The following is a 23461-nucleotide window of genomic DNA, read 5'->3' on the forward strand; positions in this document are numbered from 1 at the left end:
TCAGCTAAAGTTCAGTCATCTCTTGGAGATGTTATCCGTCCACCCGTTTAGATTCCTTTGAGCAAAAGCCTGATTTTGGCCCAATGTAATATAAGAATGCAAAAGCCAGAAATTTAATAATTTGGTACCACACCGTGCCAAGCTAGGCCCGCTCTGAGCTAGCCAACGATATTCTTTCAAAGGATATTTCTTGGTTTTCATCAAATGCTCATAGTGTTTACAAGTCTGTAAGGTCATTGAGAAGAGACAGGAATGTTAAACGTTTATTCGGTACCCACAGCGTACGTGCTCTGTGTTTGTACTGGTGTTAGCAAAAAAAGTCATGGCACCTGCCCTGTGGGTGCTCCGCGTCTGTGGGAGGCAGAATGCATCACTTCCAGGGTATGTTAAATGTAACGCTGGCTGCAGAGGGAGTCCTAGAGGGGCTTCACCGGATAGAACAGGCTTGGTTTCCAAGGATGTATTCCTGGCAGCCAACACGTCTAGAACATTCCAGATGGACGGCCTTCCATGTGCTTGCCCAGCAGTGAGAAGTAGCCTGTTCTGTCTGGGGAGGGTGTGTGGGTGGAGCTGGAGCCCAGGGATGGATGGGAAGAGACAAGAGGCCTGGAGCATCTGAGATTTTCTCCACGCTTTTGAAAGCCATTGGGGAGTGTGGGTCCACTTGATGGATCAACAGTTCTGAACCCGTTTGAGATCACGGCGGCCTTTGAGATTCGGATCATGGCCGCCTTTGAGATTCCGAAGAAGAATATAGATGGGTTCATCGGTGGAAAACTGCATGTGGGCCACAGGTTTTTTGGGTTTGGTTTGGTGTTTATGGTTTCCAGAAAATCCTGCCTGACCAAAGCCCCACAGTTTTCGACTGAGGAGACGACATACATCCGGGCCAGACATGGATCTAAGAGATGATGACAGCCTCAGATTGCGGGCTGCGTTTGAGGTGCCTTAGCAGAGCCAAATGGACTTCTTGAATACAGGTGGCTGACTCTACCAGAAAAGGTCTGTCCGGTGGGAGTTTCATCTTCAGAGTGGCCGTGACAACGTCAGTGCTTCACTGTGCTATCTGTTCTATTGTCGTCTTATGAAAACTTTGGTTACAGAGAACGTTCGTGGGTATCGGGCAGTATTCCCAATACAGTAACATGGAATCGGTCATTAAATTATGGCTGTGTCATTGGGAGAGCCAGCTCTCCCAGGATGTGGGGTAAGAATGGGCTTATGAAGCTCAATGTGGCCGGTTATCATTGGCCTCTGACACGTCCAAACTGGGAGTCACCCCGGTCCCTCTCAGGCACCCACAACTCTTGCCTTACGGACCTCGGAACTTGGAGCACCACATTTAAATTTCCGTTTCCAATGGAGAAAATCCATACGAAACAATGTGTTATCAAAGGGGTGGACTTTGCTCCTCTCGGGGACAGGCAGAAGGAGCCGTGGTCCCTGATGCACACCATATCCAGGGGACGGCTGACTTACGACCGGGTGGCCCCAGTCCGCCAAGCATCCTGGCAGAGTGGGGGGAAAGTCACGCAGTTACGGCAGGAGCGACTGGAGGAGTTTCTGACCCTGGTCGAGCCCCTTTGCCGATTTCTCCACCAGCCTTCCTCCAAACTCCAGTGACCTGGACCAAGTGGGAATCACAGTTCTGTCTTCCATTCTGGGGGAAGGAAGTTTTTACTGAGGGTTCTCTGGCTGGTAAAACATCCTCGAAAGTCACGGTGGTCCTAGATGATGGCCTAGCCCCCGTTGCATTAAATATCCATTTTCTCCCTTCATTGTACAGTCAAGCCGGATCCTGGCAACCTTTCTGTGCAGAGCAGTTCCCGGGACTGACACAGGACTTGACAATTCAGCTGTACGTTTGTGCTCAGGAAACTGAATTCATTGCACACTGGAAAGCAACCTCTTGAATTTATTATCATCGAATAAAAAAAGAAAAGGCATTTAATCACTTTCAGTTTTTTCTTTCTTTTTTAATATTTTATTTATTTTTTAGAGTGACAGAGTTCAATGCGGGGAGGGGCAGAGAGAGAGGGAAACACAGAATCAGAAGCAGCTCCAGGCTCCGAGCTGTCAGCACAGAGCCCGACGCGGGGCTTGAACCCACGAACTGCGAGATCGTGACCTGAGCAGAAGTCAGACGCTCAACCGACTGAGTCACCCAGGTGCCCCTATTTTAATGTTTGTTTTTGAGAGAGACAGAGACAGAGTGCAAGGTGGGGAGGGGCAGAGAGAGAGGGAGACACAGAATCTGAAGCAGGCTCCGATCTCGCAGATTCTCCGAAGCAGCAGAATCTGAAGCTGTCAGCACAGAGCCTGACGTGTGGCTCGAACTCACAAACCACGAGATTGTGACCTGAGCTTAACCAACTGAGCCACCCAGGCGCCCCTCTAGGTATTTCTTAATAACCATCCTCGTACGTTTTTAGGTGACCAAAAATATGTTTTCTGCACAAGTCTTCCAGTTTACCAAAAACCAAAGCCTTTTCACTCTAGATGGTTTCTCTGAGGTTTGGCGAACAATTTGACCACCCTCGTGGAGTCTGAGCGGGTGGCCAGCTGTAATGTGGAGCCTGGGACCGGCCCAGGGTCACAGCCTCTGCCCCGGGAACCATTGTCCTGACCCAGATGAGCCTCTTTTCCTGTTCTGGCCGCCTTGGTGGGCTGACCCCTTCGTCCTGCCGTGTCTGCACCGTCCGTGTGGCAGGGTCTCAGGACGTGGAGGCCCCTTGCCTGCTTCCAGGAGGCAAAAGCACCTCACCTGTCTGTTTGGTTGGAGGTGCATCCCGACCCTGAGCGGGACCGGAAGGCGAGACCTCACTGCTCTGCACCTATCTCTTGTCCCCTTGGCCTAGGTCACGCCGGCCTGTTCTCCTTGGGTGTGGTTCCCGCCTGGAAACTGGCTTCCAGGTGTATTTTAGAAGGCCGTTGCAGGTGTATGTGCCGTGTGTAGCGTGCTTTTGTTTAGCGAATGATTTTTTATTTGTCATGTTTAAATGCATCCGCTGAATGGACGGTCAGGGCCGTGTGGGGATCAAAGGCATCGATTCAGGTTATTCTGCTTTGTGATGGATTCCGTTGTTGTCTTTTCTCTATAGCAGTGATTTGTACAAGTTTTGGGGAGATTATGCTTCCTTTAGCGGCCTGGCGTCTTGGCGGGCGGAGAAGCCTCAGAACTGGCTGGGGCCTCCGGGGAAGGTTGCGTGAACCCCCGCACTGCACACGGGTGGGGCCCCTCCCTTCTGTCCGGGTTGGTGGCTGGATCGGGTAGACAGGAGGAGCATCCCTTACCCCTTTTCTGTGACCTAGTATCATTTTAACCCCCTCTCCCCGCCCCCCCCCCCCCAGAGCCACCAAGCCTGCAGACGCACAGAACTGCCACCCGAGTGCCTTGACCAAGAGAGACTTGTCCCTTCTGTCCAGGCGGGCAGCTGCCAGACTAGTCCGCCACCTGGTGTTAGCGACTTCGGCCAGTTCTAAGGGTTGCTTTTTTTAAGTTTATTTGTTTTGAGAAAGCAAGAGAGCGAGCACGAGCAGGGGAAGGGGCAGAGAGAGAGGGAGAGAGAGAATCCCAGCAGGCTCCACGGTGCCAGCCCGGAGTCCTGGGCGGGGCTGGAAGTCACAAACCGTGAGATCATGACCTGAGCCGAAATCAAGAGTCGGTCGGTCGCTCAACGGACTGAGCCACCCCGATGCCCCTCAAAGGGTTGCTTTAAAAAAACAAAAATTAATGTTTATTTTTGAGAGAGCGAGAGAGAGCGAGCGAGCAGGCAGGGGAAGGCAGAGAGAGAGGGACACCCAGAATCCGAAGCAGGCTCCAGGCTCCATGCTGTCAGCACAGAGCGCGATGCGGGGCTCAAACTCGTGAACTGCGAGATCATGACCTGAGCCGAAGTCGGACGCCCAGCCGACTGAGCCGCGTAGGCGCCCCAAAGGGTGGCTTTTAAAAGGAGGACAGCTTGGGACAGACGAGGCCTAAACCAAATAAGAGAGCTGATGTCAGATTTCTGTCGGCTGATGGTGGGACCTTGGGAGCTGCGGGCGTGGTCATTTACACAGCCAAAGCTTTCATTCGTCTGTTCGTTCATTCATTCATTCATTCAACAGATACTAATGGGAGACCTACCAGATGCTGAGGCTTCATTGAGGAACAAAATCCACGGGTCCTGCCCTGTGTCCTTTACCTGGGGCCTGGGTGTCCCTGTCTTTCTGTCCATCTGCCCCTGAGATTCCCCTGAAAAGCCAGCAGTGCCCAGCTCAGCCTTGCTCTGGAGACCGTGTGTGGTGTGCGGGCCGGGGACAGTCATCGTGGGTGGCCCTGAGGCCCTGAGGTCCCCACAGGGGACCGGGAAGGCCTTTCCTGCTGGGAACTGTGTGGGTCCCACTTCCCTTCTGTGTGGATCCTGCCGGACGTGTGTTCGTTAGAGGCCCTGCTGCTACTTAGGCCTTGATGACTGAGCTACAAGCAGCACAGGACGAAATCTGTCTCGGAGTCCGTGTGGTCCCTGTGAGTCTGCTCCTGACTACAGCCTACAGAGGAGACTGGACTCAGGCCGAGGGGGCTGGGCAGCAGCATCACACAGTGCTGTGACCCCGGCCCCTGGCCCCAGTGGCACTGACCACGGTTCTGCCAGCAGCCGTGGCCGCCCCACCACGTGCTCCTGCCCAGGCCAGAGGCCCTGAGAGCTGGTGCTTCGCCCGTCAGAGCGGCTGGCATGCCATTCTTTTCACATGAGTAATAGCAAAGCTGGTCCAAGAAATGTCCAGTATTTTCCCCCTGCGGTTGCCAAGTCTCGAGGGGATGGCCCGATGGCCTCATCACATGAGCAGTCCGGGGGGACAGCCTCCTGGGCCCTGGCCCTGCCTCAGGGGTCTGTCCGGGACCCGGGGCGAGAAGTGCAAGCCTGTGAGGAACCAGACAATGGGACGATTTGCCCCTTTGCTTCTGACCGAAAATCACTTCGAGTGTGTTTGAAGGGCTCTGTAGAGACTTTCTGCTTTGAGCCAAGTCCTCTCAAGATACCCCACAACGTCTGTTGGCATCGCGATCTTTCTTTCATGCAGTATCCAAACATTTCACTTCCGGGCATCTCTGGCAAGCGTTGGTTGAGTCTGGGCTTGGGGGTTAACCGCCTGGCACTCATTTTCCGCTGCCTGATTTCTGGTGGGTGAGGGCTGAGCCCCTTAAATGAGCAGAGCAGATCCGAGCGAGCAGATCTTGCCCGGCTGGAGGGGGGTGACTTCTCTGCAGGCTTCAGCTGCAAGATATCCACATCACGTGCAAGGTGCATTTGGTGGGGGGCGGGGGAGGTTAAATACTGTGTCGAGATGCATGAAAAATCACATTAAGCCCCGTGCGAGGCCGAAGATGTTTCTGGGAAACTGGGTGTCTGAACAAATTACCGGAAGGTGTGAGGACAAACTCAAGCATTTTTATTGAGAAAGAGTTTGTGCTCTTAATGGGGATGAGTTACAGGGGCACAGTCATGACATTTGTCATCAGAAAGGCCAAGGGAAGGTGGGCGACATGTTGTTGAGACCCGGGAGCAGGTGGGTTGTGCTTTGTCAGCGGGGTTTCGCCGTCTCCCTGCCGTCGGTATGTTTGTCCTCTGCCCACCTTCCCTTGCTGTACTTGGGGAACATTTAACGACCCAAGCAATAAAACCTTCAAGATTACCCAGGACAACCTGGGAAGATGTTCAAGAGGGTCCCATTGGGTTATGGAACATGGAAGAATTGACATGCCCCACATAACTTGGGGCTTTCCTAAAGATTCTTGGTAATACATAATTTTTTTGATGTTTATTTATTTGTGTGAGTGTGTGTGTGTGTGTGTGTGTGAGAGAGAGAGACAGACAGAGAGAGAGAGAGAGAGAAACAGAGAGGGAGACGCAGAATCAGAAGCAGTCTCCAGGCTCCGAGCTGTCAGCACAGAGCCCAACGCGGGGCTCGAACCCACAAACCGTGAGATCATGACCCGAGCCGAAGTCAGATGCTTAACTGACTGAGCCGCCCAGGCACCCCCTTGGTAATACATAATTTTTCAATCTAGAAGTTACTGAGCGTTGGTACAACTGTAGGCGAGCTTGCGACAGAGTCGCTGTTGTGATGCATAAACAGATCGAGAACACCTCACCCATCGGCACCATGTGTCTGCATTTGGAGGAGGCCCTGGGATTCCTGGAAATGCACGTTCCCAGGCACAGAAGAGGCTGCTCCTGTCAACTATGCTGATACGGTTTTCCAAGCGCCGGGACAGAATTGGCGGCTCTCCCTCATCTCACCTGCCCGAAGCCAGCACCCCTGCAGGCTTGGCCGGCACTCGAAGAAGACCCATTTCCATGACCGGCAAAGCGACACTGGCGGTGGGGCAGGAGGCCTCCGTTCCCCTCCACGGGGATCCACCCACAGCACCGCGGGAGCATCTTCCTGTCCCGGCAACTGCCTTCCCCCAGAGAGAGCGATCCCAGAGGAAGCGAGGCAGAAGCCACAGCCTCTTTTGGGACCTGACCTCAGAAGTCATCTTGTCTTCCCCGCAGTGTCCTGTGGGTCACACAGGTTGGCCCCTTTCATGTGGGGAAGAAGGAGCTTCTCTTTCCTGAGCGTACATGCTGGTGAGGAACCCTCATTTTTCATTATCTTGGGTGTGTGGGTTGTGGCTTTTAGCTGGAGGCCACCGAATCTGACTCTGGTTAACTTACCAAGAAAAGGAACTGGACAGAAGTTACTGGATAGTTCTCAGAATCAACCGGAAGTCTGGAGAACAAGGTTCAGAAAGGGGGCAGGAGCCCGGGAGGCTCTCAACCACAATTAAAGTCCAGCCGCGGGAAGCTTTTGGTAAGGATGTGGCCTGTGGTCCGTGGCGCTGAAGCTCCTGGGCATTGCTGGCACCGGCCTGTCACAGCTGTGGCTTCTGCGGACACTTCCGAAACGTCCCTGGGTCTGTGACTCACCCCGAAGAGCCGAAGGCTTGGGTAGGATTGATTGTCGGAGCCTGCATCACCTCCCTGCTGAAGTTTGGCTACAGGTGCATGGAGGGCGGGGCTGGCAGGGGGGACCCTGCCCTGGGACCTGTAAGAGGGATGCCAGGACGTAGGAAGAGGGTATAGATGCGGAGGGCAGCCCCCAAGCAGCAGACGTTCAGCCACCTGGTTTGTGCTGAGCTCCAGGGTTATTTTTCATCTCAAATATACCCAGTGTCACAGCATTAACATAGTCCTGAAAAGTTACCTTGACTCGGATTGCGGTTTACATACACTGGCTAAGCTTAGTACCTTTTAGAAAAACGCAGATAATCCTTTTGTAAAGCAGCTAATCCTTTTAGAGAACAAATGGTCACTTCTTAGCCATTTTATTTTTAAAGATCCAGACCCCTATGTTGGGTTTTCTCAAGGCAGAGTTTCGGGCGTCCAGGTTTCTCTTTTGCTCAGAGTGAGGAAACGTTTCAGGTTTGTAGATAACTCCTTGTAATGTCTCATGCTGTGTGAAAACAAGAAGCTGAATTTTTTGTTTTTTGTTTTTTGTTTTGTTTTGTTTTGTTTTCCTCCGCTGTAATAGATTCCTGTCTGGAAGGAAGTATGGGCTATTAAACTTTTTAAGCAGCTTCTGTTTATTTTCTCTTACCTATAAGGCTGTTTAAGGAGCCAGTTTAACTGGAGCATTTGCATGAGGGAGGAAGCAGGCGTTTTTAGTTGTTACACCCGGTAGGTCACATTTGGAAGATTCACCATTAACATTCATTTTTTTTCCTCCCGTAAGAGGCTTTCCCATGACAGCGGGAATATTTTGTTCCATTTCTTAGAGCTGCTCTCACGTTTCCTGGATCACAGAGTGGGGCCCCGAGGTGACAGCTGAGCAGGAGCCTGGACGGGGTGGGCTTGGTGAGCCAGACGGAGACTAGACTCTCCGCTCCAGTCTGGCGACAGGTTCTGCGCGTCCAGAACAGTCCTGATGTCCACGGGAGCGCGGAGAACCAGCAGGTGAGGAGCTAGAAGCAGGCGGGGAGACCAGTGGGGCAGCCGCTCTCAAAACCTAATAAAGAGATGGGAGAGAGAGAGAGAGAGAGCCCAGTAATAGCTCCCATTCAGGCACCTCCAAGTGTCAGGTGCTCTGGTCTCTCTTTGCACAGAGCCAGGCAGGCATAGTGGCGTGGCCTCCGCCGTGGTGGGTTCGCACACGCCTTTCGGGGGGTGTCACGCTGTAGACCCAGAGGGCATTAATATCTCACTGAGACCAGTTCGGCTACGTCTTCCTCCAGCACTAGAACCCATAGGGCTCATTGGTTGATAAAATGAAATAGTGGCTTATATTTTCAGGGGCTGTGTTATTAAAAAAACATATTCCCTGAACTACTAGGATCCTACTCATTGTGGATGCCCCGCGGAGTGGGCACAGGAGGGGATCGCGGGTTCCCTTAGTGGGCCTGAGTTGTCTTCCGTCTAAGAGCGGCACGTATGTGAGATGCCAGCCCATTTTATGGCTTGTAAAACTGAGACTCGGACAGTGAAAGGAGTTGTTCAAGGCCACATAACTGGGAAGTGGCCGAGCTGGGATGCAAGGCCGGGTTCGTGTGCGTGCCAGCTGGGGCGTGTCGCCAGACCTGGACGCTAGGTCTCGCCGGGGAGGAGCAGCCTGGGGGGAAGCCGCCCGGAGGCCAGGCGGCTTGTTTGCGACTCCTCGTGGCCTGCTAGACCGTGATCCTGAGATGGCCGCGTTGTGGCATAAAATACGTGGCTAAAGAAGAAACAAAAAGTAACATTTTTCAGTGATTTATTTTAGTCATTTCCATCAGATTGACTCATTCCATGCTAGGGCATAAAGTGAATCACTTTCCTGGTTTAATTTTACTTTTAAGACAAAATGCCAATCCCGGTGCATTTTAACATGCTATTATTATTGTATTACTGTTATTATTTAAAGCATTATGGCTTTTTTTCCCCTTTAGGTGGCTTTTTCCATATTTTATACTGTGTTTAGCTATAAAACAGAAAGCACCATCATTTTTTAGCTAAGAAAATTGATGCACTCTACAAAAACTATTAGAGAGAATATTGATTGCCTGCCTACAGGTTCGTGTATTGCCTTAGTGGTGACCTTCAGATTTATGGGTAGAGCGGAACTTCAGAGAAGATTTGTTTGGGAGAGTTGCTGGGTGTTTTGCTTATTTCCCAACCTACTACACGCAGCATCTGAACAAACTTTAAAATCCCCTTGATTTGACAAAGAAGCCAATCTCTGATGGCTCAGGTTCTGTTTATCTAGGTGTCTGGGCTGCGCCCCCTTCCTGGCTGCTCCCTCTGTCTGCGAATTGCGCTGGCTCTGACTGACAGGCCTCTGTGTGTTTCCTCAGAGCCCGGACTTTCTGAGCAGGAAGGAAATAGTAGAAAACTTAGTGCAGATAACGCGGTTCCGTAACTGCTTTTAAATGCACACTTGATCATTGCTGCCTGTCGATTCCATCCACCCTCTTCGGAGGGTTTTCCAGTGTGAGTCCGTTCCTCTTTTCATGTTTTAATGGTCTTTCTCTGTGCATCAAGAACCCACCCTTCCCTCCTTCCTTCCTTCCTTCCTCCCTCTTTTCTTTCTTTTCTTTTCTTTTCTTTTCTTTCTTTCTTTCTTTCTTTCTTTCTTTCTTTCTTTCTCTCTTTCCTTCCTTTTCTCTTTCTTTCTTTTCCCTTTCTTTCTTTCTTTCGTTCTTTCTTTCTTTCTTAAGAGACGGAGGGAAAGAGAGCGTGTGCACACATGAGAGAGGGTAGGGGGGCAGGGCAGAGGGAGAGAGAGAGAGTCCCGAGCAGGCTCCACGCTCAGTGCAAAGCCCGGACTTGGGGCTTGAACCCACAAACAGTAAGATCATGACCGGAGCCGAAATGGAGAGTCAGACGCTCAACCCGCCGAGCCACCCAGGCGCCCGAGAACCATTTCTTCTGGGTGTGGGACAGATTTGCTGTGCTGGCTTAGGTGAACATGCTTGTCTGATCCCAGATCCCTCTGCAAGGCTGCCTGAGTACAAAGTGAAAACTGGTAAACGTCCCATCCTGGGTGCAGACTTTGCGGTATGTGGTGGAAATGTGTGTCTCCCTTCAAAACGACATTTTGGAAAGTGCGGGATTTGGTAGGTAAGGGCTGCACCCACCCCCACCCTCCACCCCCATCAGAAAACAGTTGTAGCATTTAGTTTCACGTCGGCCTTTGAGCCCAACTTTTATAGCCGAGCAAAACACTGAGTGGCTGTGTTAGAGGTCAAGGTCAGCACACATCAGCTTTCACCCTGCGAAGGGAGAATGAGCTGAATAGCCAGCGAAGTGACATGTTTGTGAAATACAGTGACCGTTGTGAATAGATGGATGCGTTCAATTTGTTTGCAGTTGTCAAAACCTCATGAATTGTAAGCCCGATGACATTGTTTGCTGATTCACATCAGTTTTAAATTACACATGTGCTGCTTAATCTTAAAAGCGAAATTAAACCTTGGATTGGTATACACTTCAAGTTACAACGTTAAGCCATTTCTGTTTGGGGGAAGGGGTTTAATATACATTGTAAGATAAAGTTAGGAGGTCCTTGGCATCTGTCCATGGTGGCTTATGTAATTAGCTTCTGTCAACTGTAATTTTTCAGGTTAATTTCTTCCACGGTGTATGCCGTGTAAATAACAAAGTTACTTTATACATTTAAATTGTTACCTAAATCCTTAGTATTAATGCAATAAAGTATGTTAAGTAAATTACATGGAAGTATCAGTTGTATGGCAAATAGGTAAAATTGATTTCTTTTTAGAAATCAGCAAAGATATTTTATTTGTCTAACAAATACAGGGATTTATCAAATCTCTAGGCCAGGTGCTAGGGACAGAGAGGTCACATGGTCACGGCCTTCAAGAACCTGCTAATCTAGCATGACCTTCCCAAAAGGTTCCCTGGGACAGGTGCGCCCCAGGGTTTTCTGCCAGGCGTGGTCAAATGAGGGCTGCGGCCTGCAGGGGGTACCCCTTGGGAAGTTCAGGAACACCAGCTGTTTGCAGGACTCTATCACATTCCCGAGTATGTTGGTCTGGGCTCTGGAATTCTTCTTCTTTTTTTTTTTTTTTAAATTAAAAAAAATTTTTTTAATGTTTGTTTACTTTTCAGAGAAAGAGAGACAGGGTATGAGTGGGGGAGGGACAGAGAGCGAGGGAGACACAGAATCCGAAGCAGGCTCCAGGCTTCGAGCTGTCAGCACAGAGCCTGGCGCGGGGCTCGAACTCACGAAGCTCGAGATCATGACCTGAGCTGAAGTGGGATGCTTAACCGACTAAGCCACCCAGGCACCCCTGAAATTTTTTAAAATGTTTGTTTACTTATTGAGAGAGAGAGAGAGAGAGAGAGAGAGAGAGAGAGAGAGAGAGAGACGGGGAGGAGCAGAGAGCAAGGGAGAGAGAGAATCAGCCTAGAGTCTGACACAGGGCTCGATCTCACAAACCTGGGCCGAAATCAAGAGTCAGATGCTTGACTAACTGAGCCACCCAGGCGCCGCTGGGCTCTGAAATTATTAACATGGGGTCTCTTGTGAGTGTTCGGGTAGAATTCAGAGGGTCTGTAAATTTAGATGGTGAGAAAATGTACCTCTTTGTTTCCATATAATTGTCTTCCTTCATACTTTTATTTTCCTCATACCTTAAGAAAGTTTTTTTATGGTGGAGACAATGAAACAACTTCGTCTTAGAGTTTGACTTTCAAATTTCCACACGGTAGAAGTCATTTCTTTTGGTATGGCTCCATGAGTTTTGACAAATACACCAGAGCTGTGTAACCAACACTACGATCAAGGCACGGAGGTGTTTTTGCCTACCCCCTCACCCCGCAAAGAAAAACTCTCCTGTATTGTGTCTTTAAAGTGAGACCCTCCAGCCCCACCCCTAACTCCTGGCAACCACTGATCTGTTCTCCATCCCTACAATGTTGCCTTTTCAAGAATGTCATATACTTGGACTCCTACAGCATGTAGCCTATTGAGTCTGCCTTCTTTCACGTAGCATGTGGATTTCAGAATCATTCTAGTCCACGGCTCGTCCCATTTTCTGTCGTGTGGAAGGATCATTGTGTGTTTAGTCTTTCCCCAGTTGGGGGGCGTGCGGTCTGGTTCCAGTTTGGGGCACTTAGGAATCAAATGGTTCCGACCTGTGCACATAAGTTTCTGTGTCAGACTAGGTTTCCGGTTCACTTGGGAGAAGTATGATGGGATTACTGGATTGCACGTCACGTATGTTTAATTTGATAACACACTTCCAGACTGGTTTCCACGGTGGGTATCACCATTTGTGTTCCCGCCACCAGAGTGTGAATGTTCCCCTTAATCTGCACCCTTGCCAGCATTTGATAGTGTCAGTTTTTTCCTTTAAAAATGTTTTGCCTTTGTGATAGGTGAGCTGTGGGATCTCACCGCAGTTTTAATTTGCGTGTCCCCAGTGACCAATGGTGTTGAGCGTCTGTTCATGTGCTTATGTGCCCAGAATACATCTTTGGTAGCGTCTGTTTCAACCTTTCATCCATTTACAAAGTTACGTTGTTAGTCCTATGTATTTTCTCTCATGTCATTAAAAGTATTATTACGGGAATAAGCTTTCTTAGATGGCCCAACGGAGCCACGTCACCAAAAAGGTTAAGAGCCCTTGAGAGACACATTATCCTTAAAATATCTTTATTCTTGACGTTTTTGCACCTTCTAGTGGAACATCCCCTTGTTCCCAGTCTGTCACACACCATTTCCAAGGTAGCAGCTTGCCCGTGCTAGAACATGCCGCTACCCCATCATCCTTTCTGTTCCGGGTACATAAAATGCGCTTTCAAGATATCGCTCTCAAGCGTGGGCGGGATTCCTTACACCTCCCTCCTCTTCAGCAAGCGGTAAAGGCACGGCTTCTATTTTTATTTATGAAATTCTTTGGCCCTCTTTGCTTCTTTACTCAAATGGAAGGAATCTTAATTTGAAGGAAAAATGTGAACCAACATATTCCAGGAGAATGGTCCTGTTCCAGATTTTGAATTAAGAGCTCTGTCTTAATGCAGGGAAACAGCGTGAGTGTGTGGGCCATCTGTATGGCACCGTGGCTTAACATCTTTTCTGCCCGATCTCTGTGTTTCTGTCACAGCTCCTCAGCGAATCTCACGTCCCGGCAAAAATGCCTTTTATCTGACTGTGATATTTTTAAAAAAAGTCTCTTGTGGACCCTTTTAAGTGGACAGCTAAATTCTGACTTAGTCATAAACGAATCTATGAGTCAAATTTCAATACAGTCTTCAATGCCTAGTATTTTCAGGAACCGTAAGCTTATTTATGCCCAATACATTAGTTTCGTCTGGTACTTCTTGTATTAAGGAGTATAGGGAAGATATAAGGCAGAGAAATTGTTCTGTTACATTATTTTACTTTAACGAAAGGTCTTCCTGAAGATTCTCTTCTTCCCCATCAGAAAGAAAACGGCAGTTGAACAAGAGAATTAAATGCAATGTATATATTGAAAATTCACGTTTGGCACACACATAAAAATATGCCACGGCGAGGAACTCTGCCATGTGTTCATTATTGTTTTAGGATGAATGCTAGTGATAAGTAGATACCCTAAATTTAATACTTGGCTCACTGAGCGTATGCAAACGAATGTTAAGTGCTTTTGGCGTAGGGAATAGGAGATGTGAAATAGCTTCTTACCTTCCAGCTGGGGGCCGTCCCTCTGGGCACATGAGGATCTCCATGGGCACAACGAGTGAAACAGTGACAAAGAAGTGCCTCTCGCTGAGTCCATTTCAAGTCCTCTGAACTCACGTGGGCGGTTTCAGCTCGTAGCCTGCAGAGAAAGCAGGGTGGAGAAGGCGCTTCTGCGCATTTGCACACGTGTATGCTTGTGGCCACTCTCCCACTCAGCCGTATCAGGTTCCTCTTGCTGCTGTGACAAATTACCATAAATGTAGCAGCCTAAAGCAATACCCGTGGCTTACACCCCGTTCCCAAGGTCAGCACCCAACACAGCCTCTGCGTCTGGCCGGTTCCCTGCTTAGAGGCTCGCAGGACGAAATCAGGGTATCTGCAGGTTACCTGTGCTTCTTGCCGGCGGCTCTGGGATGAGTCACTTCCGAGGTCACCGGGTGGGATCCACGTTTCCGCACTGGCTATCAGCTGGGTGGCCCCCGGGTCTCGGCAACTCCTCTCCTTGGCTCGTGGCCCCCGTCCTCCAGCATCAGGCCAGCGTCCGGGGGGCCCTCTCCAGTTTGGGTATCCGCGTGCTCCCCGCTGCCACATCTCTCTCACTGGTGCTCATGAGGGCTCATGGGTCTGCCCTGGGCCACTCGACAATCCGGGATGTTCCCCTGTGTTGAGGGGAGCTGCTTCATAACCCCGATTCCATCTGCACAGCCCTTCACAGCAGCACCTAGGTGAGCGTTTGATGGAGAAAGCCGAGGGGTGGGAATCTTGGGGGATATGCTCGGAATTCTGCCTATCAGCGCCCTACACGTGCACATTAATAGCAAAATAACAAAACTCAAGGTCCTCCTGAGCGACTGTTTGCAGCAAAGGGATTTGTTTCCATTTTCGAGACAATATGTGCTGAGCTAATTCTGTGATATTTACACATTTGGTGTTTATGCCTCACGGACTCCATTATACATATCTTTAGGAATTCTCTTTACATAAATTAAGATGATTTTTCTCCTTCCCGAAAACATAGCAACATGCTGCGCATTCTGGATGGAAACGAGGAATTGTTTATACCACGAGCCAAGTTAAACTCTGGGAGGATTCAGATGCACGAGAGATAAAAACGTGCTCAAATGTACGGCATATTTTAGGTTTCCTAGGGATTTCTGTGCAAGAGTCATCACAAATTAATATTAAGAAGCTATTTGAGGGGCGCCTGGGTGGTTCAGTGGGTTGAGCGTCTGACTTCGGCTCGGGTCATGATCTCGCGGGCCATGAGTTCAAGCCCCGTGTCGGGCTCTGTGCTGACAGCTCAGAGCCTGGAGCCTGCTTCGGATTCTGTGCCCCCCCCCCCGCCCCTACTTGTGCTCTGTCTCACTCTCTCAAAAATACATAAATGCTAAAAAAAAAAAAGGCTATTTGATTATGACATCAAGAATGTATGTGAGGTTCCCTGGCCTTTAACAGAGAAAGTAATTTTAAACACACATCCTATCTTCCTCCCTGGGGCTGCCCAGGACAACCTCTGTCGCCCGGGAAAGACAGATTGACCCTATGTGGTGGCGAACAGAAGCTCAGGCTTAGAGTTTGGATTCTGTCTCTTCTCTCCCCAGTCCTCACCCTCCAAGCGGGGCCATTTTTGGCAAGTTCTGTGGTCCCAAGCCTCTGTGTTCCTGTCGTGGGGATGATCATCTTGCCTGTAGGATTTAACGAATAAAATAATCTAAGAAAATAATCTGTAACTTAGGGAGAGCTAGACACCGGTTACTTAGACAACCAAACGCACACGCGCACACACACACACACACAGACGCACACAGGGAAAGAGGGAGAGAGAAACTAGTGGTTGGGACTCAGCTTACTTTCTTCACACTTGTTCTGAAAAATTCTGGAAGCATTATAGAGCAATGAGGTTTCTGAAATGAAGGGATAATCTTGGAATCAAAAGCAAAAAAGATGAGGCTCGCCTCCCCTCCCGACCCCGGCTTTTTTATGAGAGAGAGAGAGAGAGAATGAGAATGTGAGTGGGGGAGGAGGAGAGAGAGAGGGAGACACAGAATCCCAAACAGGCTCCAGGCTCTGAGCTGTCAGCACAGAGCCCGACACGGGGCTCGAACTCAAGCTGTGAGATCATGACCTGAGCTGAAGTCAGATACCTAACTGAGTGAGCCGCCAGGCGCCCCTCACCTTCCCCTTTTCCTTAGAGCTGTCGGTGGGTTTTTGGAGGTGCCACACGCCAGCCCCTCCTGCAGACACAGTCTCAGCTCGCTGGTCCCCATCTGATTGTTTCGCCATCACCTGCCCGAGTGTGAGTGCTGTTCTGTTAAGATGATGTTCCTGTCCTTCAGTGTTAGAATGTTTATTTGCCTTGGCGAGAAAGTCACACACGTTTGTCTTTGGGGACATGTCTCTGAAATCCACCCGCAAGAAACTACGTGAGGTGCCCCCCGCAGATGGGCACTGGCCCTCTCTCCAGACGGGCAGGCCTCATTTGCTTCCTGGCTAACCCCGTGGTGCTCGGAGTTTCCCAGAATGCTGCATTCCTCCCCAAGGATAACCGCGTTATTCGGAAACGCCGGACTCTGGACCTTCGGCGCTTCCCCGGCTCAGCCGTGGCGCAGCCCATCTCCCGTGGGACCTGTGCACTGTGCCACCTGCGCGTTCACGGGGGAGGAGGAGAAAGTGGTCCCCGCACCCGGCCCGGCGCTCTGCGGTGGTTTGGGGCGCTGGGGTGCAGGGGCTCTGCACACAAGTGGGGGAGCTGCCGCCCTAGCTGTGGGGTGGGGCCCGTCTCTAAGACACGGCCTCGGAGGGCCCTCCAGGCCCTGGGGACCGCACCCCCAGGCGGCCTCCTCCTTTAGACCTCTACGCAGAGGACCGCCGTGCCCCTCGCTGGCAGTGCTGAGTGCGGGGCTGGTGTTTGGGGCCCCCGCTAGGACATCCCCTCCGGACAAGTTCCGCCCTCCCCACCAGCACTGCTGCCTCCGCGCACCTCTGTGGCACCTGTGAACCCTTGAATCGGCTGGGGCTCCCATCTGCGAGTGCCCTCCTCTCCTCCGGTTTCCATGGAGAGGCTGGCAGCGGGGACGTCCAGCTGACAGTGTCGTCTCCAGGGCCCACCAGCAGCCCCTCTGAATGCTGTAGGGTGTGGGTCTCCCCTCCTCTTTCCTCTGCCCGGGTGGCTGAGACTTCCCGCCCCCCCCACCCCCTGCCACGTACAGGGGTGGCCCCCTGGCAGGTGGCTCCCAGTTTGGCCACGGGCAGGGCGGAGCTTTTGTTGCGAAAAGCAGCCCAGGAGATGATCTCCCGCCTGCCTGCGCCAGGGTACCCTGGGCCCTCCTTCTCCTGCCTCCGGATGACGGATGCTCACTGTGTCCAGACCCAGCCAGCTGCTCTGTGGGCAGCTGTTGATGACATAGGCCCTTCCGGCCGGAGTGATGGCTGGGCCCTGCACCTTTCTGCCCAGGGGGGGCCCTTCTTCAGTCATCTCCACCTAAGGGCACCTTCTCTGACCTGTTTTGCAAAGTACGCTGCCTTGGAGAAGCTTCCAGCGGCCCTCCAGGGTCATGCTGGGCCACCGAGGACTGCGGCCTCCCACCGGGGCCCAAGACGGGGTCTGCTAAGAGCCGAGGCGGTCACCCAGGTAGAAGCTCCTGGAAAAAGCTCCTGTTGTGGGTCGTGTGGACTGAGCCTCTGAGCCTCAAAACCGTGTAATTGCTTTCTGAGGCCGTGAGGCAGACACCTGTGGCTTCTGCGGTCTCGTGTCACGGCCGTCCTCCCTCTGCCCACCCCGCTCATGCTCCTCCTTGATGTGCAGACGGCAGTGGCCCCTGAGTCCCAGGTCTCAGCTTCGGGGACACGTTCTCCCTGCACGGCAGAAGGTTGTGCACGGGGCAAACCACGCCCACGGTGCCGCGCCTCAAGCCGCAGCCCGGCCCCGCAACCCCCCCAGTTTTCACTTCCGTTTGAAAATGACTCTCCATGTGTGAGGCCTCCCAGAGGTTGATGTCTGCCTTAAGCTTAAAGGGCAAAATGGGAGACACGGGCTTTCAGTTGTGGGATGAATAAGCCCCGGGAATGAAAGGCACAGCATCGGGAATGAAGTCAATGGTATCGTGGCAGGACTGCTGGTGACAGGTGGCAGCTCCGTCGTGGGGAGCTCAGCAGAGTATAGAGAAGTTGAATCACTAGGTCGTGCACCTCCCTGAAACTAACGTAATGTGGTGTGCCGGCTAGAATTTAAATTTGGGGGAGGGCGTCTGGGGGGGCTCGGTCGGCTGGGCGTTTGACTCTTGATTTTGACTCAAGTCATGATCTCACGGTTCGTGGGTTTGAGCCCTGCTTCGGGCGCTGTGCTGGCAGTGTGGAGCCTGCTTGGGATTCTCTCTCTCTCTCTCTCTCTCTCTCAAAATAAATAAAGAGGCATAAGAAAAAAACAACAAAAAAGGTGTTGGAGCCTCACCAGTCATGGCCCAGCAGAGGCAATAGTGAAGTTTGTATGGAGACTGTTGGGTAAGCGTGTGTGGCTTTGAAATCTGACATTATTTGAGCCGTTGAGTCAACACTTGTGGTATTTAACGAATGGTGGCTGGTTTATGCGTGTGTCTGTCTGTCTGGACTTGCCCGGGTCAGTAACCTTACTGAAGCACGGGTTCTGAAACCCAGCCCAGTGGGTGTTGTGTGACTCCCCAGAACCACGTGATCCCAGCTCACCGGACGATCGTACTGTTACCCCCGCTGATACTCGAGCTGCTAATGAGCCGAGCGTCTCTAATGCCAACTCAGTTTAAAGATGACCAAGTGTTTGTGGTTGCCGTCCTTTTCAATGATTCTTGCTACAGTGAAGGCGGCCGGTGCTAGAATTGACAGGAGAAGGGAGTCTGGACCACAGTCCCTGCGGGAACGTGCTTCTGTGTCCAGAGGCCGTTACGTTCTGCTGCAGGCAGGACTCTGATGTTTTTACTCCTGACGATACTTGGAAAACAAACGAAATGCAGGAACGAAGGCACTGATCCCAGTGACTTGGCTGCAACATTTTTATTAGGGGGATTGAGGTTTTAAATCTGTGACTTAAGTTGTACTGCACGTGATAATGCCCTTTTAAAAATCTGCATTTTCCCCCACCTCAGGAAGAAATAAAAAGGCACCTTCTCATGAATCATTTGATTAAAATTCCTCTCCAGCGCCCTGTGCAGCTCATTCACTGTGGAATCGTTGAAAACCGGGTGATTTGCACCTCTACACTTGCCCAAATGAAATCAGGAGTGTGATTTACAATTATAATCCCGGACTCTCTGAGCTGAAAGGGGTTCTAGCAGTTGCCAAAACCGGGAATGGCATTTTGCAGATGAAAAACAGAGGTCCTGGGGCCCTTTCTCATTCGAGTAGGATCAGTACCTTGGTAGCGAGAAAAGGGGGGATTCCTGAATTACACTCTTTTTAATAAACTGCTTACGTGTGTGTGTGTGTGTGTGTGTGTATGTTAACCCTGTGACTCTTACTTAAACATATTAATAAATATGTATGAATAATAGTCAAGTAGATAATGCTATCTCATGTGTTTTTTAATGAGATATGATATGCTTTTTTAAAAAGCTTTCATTCGGGGCGCCTGGGTGGCGCAGTCGGTTAAGCGTCCGACTTCAGCCAGGTCACGATCTCGCGGCCCGTGAGTTCGAGCCCCGCGTCTGGCTCTGGGCTGATGGCTCAGAGCCTGGAGCCTGTTTCCGATTCTGTGTCTCCCTCTCTCTCTGCCCATCCCCCGTTCATGCTCTGTCTCTCTCTGTCCCAAAAATAAATAAACGTTGAAAAAAAAATTAAAAAAAAAAAAATAAATAAAAAGCTTTCATTCTCCTATATTTCAGAGTAGCAACCTAGTAGGGTGTAATGCCAGTTTAAAGTCAGGAGGCCCTTCTCTCTCTCTCTTTCTCTCTCTCTCAAAAATAAATAAACATTAAAAAGTTTTTTAGGGGTGCCTGGTTGGCTCAGTCGGTTTAGCATCTGCCTTCAGCTCCGGTCATGATCTCAGTTTGTCAGGTTGAGCCTCGGGTCGGGCTGTGTGCTGACAGCTCAGAGCCTGGAGCCTGCTTTGGATTCTGTGTCTCACCCTGTCTCTGCCCCTCCCCTGCTTGTGCTCTGTCTCTCTCTCTCTCTCAGAAACAATAAATGAAAAAAACTTAAAAATTTTTTTAAAGAAAGGAAAAAGGGGCTCTTGGGTGGCTCAGTTGGTTAAGCGCCCAACTCTTGAGCTCTGCTCAGGTCATGATCCCACAGCTTGTGAGTTTGAGCCCCACGTCGGGCTCTCTGCTGACAGCACGGATCCTGCTTGGGGTTCTCTTTCTCCCCCTCCTCTCTCTCTCTCTCTCTCTCTCTCTCAAAATAAATAAACAAATATTAAAAAAATGTAACGTCAGGAAACCGGCACTCTCCCCATGTCCTGCCATTACTTGTGTGCAAAATCGCTTTTCTGTTGAAGACTCTGTTTAGCTACTGTTACAGAAATTAACAAAAAAACCCCACCCCTGCTAAATGAGATAATCATTGTGAACAAGGCGGCACAGCAGCCCCTCAATGAGGGGTCCTGTACCAGGGAGCTGGGGTGCTCCTGGTCTTAATTACAGAGTACTGTTCAGCCCTGACTCAATTTGTTGTTTAAACAGACATTTTTAGAACAGTCAGTTTGTATTTTCTTCAAACTATTTTTAGAATTGATGTTACTTTCCTTGCATATGGTTGAGGGGTACTCAGTGAGGCCACGATACACTTATGAATTATGAAATGATGACACAATCAAGCTGCTCATCACAACTGTCACCTCACCTTTATGTGTGCGTGTGCCGAGAATACTTAAGATCCACGCTCTTGGCAAGTTTCAAGTATATGGTGCGGCATTATATTATTTATTTTTATTTTTTTGGTGGGGTCGGGGAGCAGGGGAGAGGAGCAGAGGGAAAGAAAGAGAATATTTTTTTTAATTTTCAAGTGTTTTATTTGTGAGAGAAAGAGAGAGAGACAGCGTGAGCATGGCAGGGGCAGAGAGAGAGACACACACACACAGAATCCAAAGCCGGCTCCAGGCTCCGAGCTGTCAGCACACAGCCCGACGTGGGGCTCGAACCCACGAACCGTGAGATCATGACCTGAGCCGAAGTCGGAAGTTTAACCAACTGAGCCACCCGGGCGCCCCTAGAAAGAGAGAATCTTAACCAGCCTCCACACCCGTGTGAAGACCAACGAGGGGCTTGAGCCAACAACAGTGAGAACCTGACCTGAGCAGAAATCAAGAGTCGGACACTCGACCGACTGAGCCCCCCCAGGCGCCTCTCCAGTGCAGTGTGATAAGCTGTAGTCACCATGCAGGGCATTAGATCCCCGGAACTTACTGGTCCTATGACGGAGAGTTTGTGCCTTTCGAACAGCATCTCCCTTTTCCCCATCGTCCCTGCCCCTGGCCACCCCCATTCTATTCTTTGCCCCTGTGCGTTTGACTTTTTAAAATGCCACGTTTAAGTGAGATCATGCAGTATCTGTCTTTCTGTGTCTGGCTTAGTTCGCTCAAGAGAATGGCCTCCAGGCCCATCCATATTGTTACAAGTGGAAGGGTTTCCTTCTTCCGAAAAGCCGAATGAGACTCCACTGTGTATATAATGTCTATACTTGTACTGCGTTGTACATTAGTGTGATGGTTGGCGTAACTATTTGGAATTAGAAAAACAGACACGGAGCCAGAAGGCAACATCTCCATCCTCTGGCCCCAAATCTCTCCTCTCCAACCCCGGCCCCCGGACCTGAAGATTCCAGGGGGCTAACTCACCGGAGTGAATTAGGACGTTGTGTTTCAGATCTTCTAGAAAGAGCTGGGGGACCCCAAAAAGTAAATGCTGCTGCTGCAGAGAAATGCTTCCTTCCCTCTCTTGGAACACAGTTTTATGAATGCCTTTCTGAATAAAGGCTATGAACCAATCCCATCACTCATTATCTTTAAATAGCGTAACATTCCAGTGAAATGTTTCTCCAGATGTTTCAGCAAGAGAAATCATTTGTTTGCGGTTCACATTATAGCTTTTTTAGTAAAATAGGACTTTAGGACTTTCCCCCCGTACTGGTAATCGTTCCGTCGACTGCAGAAATCTTCCGAGGATCCTTTTTGGATTCCTTCATCATTTTTAAAAATTTTTAAACTTCTTATTTTCCTACGGTGAGCATCCAGAACAACGTGAAGTCTTGTCTTTGGAAGATGAATTCATTTTGCCGTCTCCAAACAGGATTCTCACGTTGTAGGTCTAGTTATTCTGGAAAAAAAACGAGCCGGAGGCCCAAACACAGGATTCTTTGTTACTGTAAACGATTGCAGCACACATTTTAGAAGGGTCAGCTGGGTGCAGGCCACCACATCGCCATGTGGGGTGGTGGCAGGGGGATGCGTGGAGGGAGAAAACGTGGCCCGGTCTTCCCTGGGATTCCAGTCCGGGGGGAAGGGCAGATACAATGGGAGGTGAACGAGCAACCCCAAGGGGACGTATTCCACACAGCGGGGTGCAGGCAGGGCCCCGATGCGCAGAGGGGAGGGATGGGTCCCCAAGGACAGGCAGCTGGAGGCAGGCCACCTGCGGGTTGACAATCCAGCCCATCTGTGGTTCTGGTCCATTCTATACACCTGCCCTCAGAATATCTTTCTGACAATCCTGTCCTGCCTTGGGTGCCTCCTTGATTAAATGCTTTGGAAGCTCCTTGTTGTGTTCATGCAAGAATTCTTCCTGCTCAGCCTAGACCACAGGCCCCTACCAGATCCCAGCTTACCTCTGATACCTCCCGTCCTGCTGTCCTCCAGAGGTGCTCTGCTCACGCCCCTGCTGGTGAACCGTACCTCCTCGCCATGCTGCTCACGCAGCCTGGCACGTCCCTGCTACACGCACCCCTCATCCAAGTCTTTGCTCAAGTAGCGCCTCGTTCCTTCCTCCAGGAAGCCCTCAGGGACTTCCTCCCTCTCCCACGGAGCAGTGCTCCCCCTGCACCCAGGGAACGAAACATTCCCTCCTTCAGTGAGTCTTGTTATAGCTCCGGCTGGGAGGAGGGAGTAGGAGCTGATGCCCCTTCTCCGTCACTGGGTCACTTCTCCTTCTCTGGGTCACTTCTCCGTGCGCCTCAGAGTCTGTGCCCTCTTCCCTGGGCTGTTGGGCCCGGCAGCCCCCGGCGCTCACAAGGGCATCAGTGTGTGCTTGGGAATGAACGAACGAAGCCCTTCCCACGTAAGCAGAAGGTGGAGCCAGGGGGAGGCACCGCACCGGCAAAGGCAGGGCTCTCGTGTTTGAGAGGCCAAGGCCAGTGCCACTGAAAAGGCGGGGCTTGCCCTAGGTTGTGGAGGGGTGCTCCGGTCTCGAAGGTCTGCAAATGATAAAATCAAGAACTTCAGATTCCACTTTCTTTCCAGCTAGCACCTTCCTCCTCCTCCACCTCCGTCTGGGGATTCTTGGACAGCTGCCCGGCAGCAGTCGTGGGAACAACACATGCTTGCTGAGTGCCCATTCTGCTCCGTGCACTGGCACCGCAGCCCCGGGGGAGTCACAAACACAGATGCCAGGCAGGCGACGTCCAGGGACCGGGAGAGCCCCGCAGGCCTCAGCTAGGAGAAGCAGTACCTGCCGTGGCCACAGGGGGCGCTGCTTCTCAGATTCGGCCCTCGTCCGTGCCCGGAGCGCAGCCCCGGTGGGCAGGCCTTCGGATTGTTCGAGAGAAACCGGACATCTAGACTGGGTTGGGAAATGCTACAATTAAAAAATGTGGATGA

Source organism: Prionailurus bengalensis, chromosome D2, assembly GCF_016509475.1.
Source record: "Prionailurus bengalensis isolate Pbe53 chromosome D2, Fcat_Pben_1.1_paternal_pri, whole genome shotgun sequence".
Taxonomy (NCBI): Eukaryota; Metazoa; Chordata; class Mammalia; order Carnivora; family Felidae; genus Prionailurus; species Prionailurus bengalensis.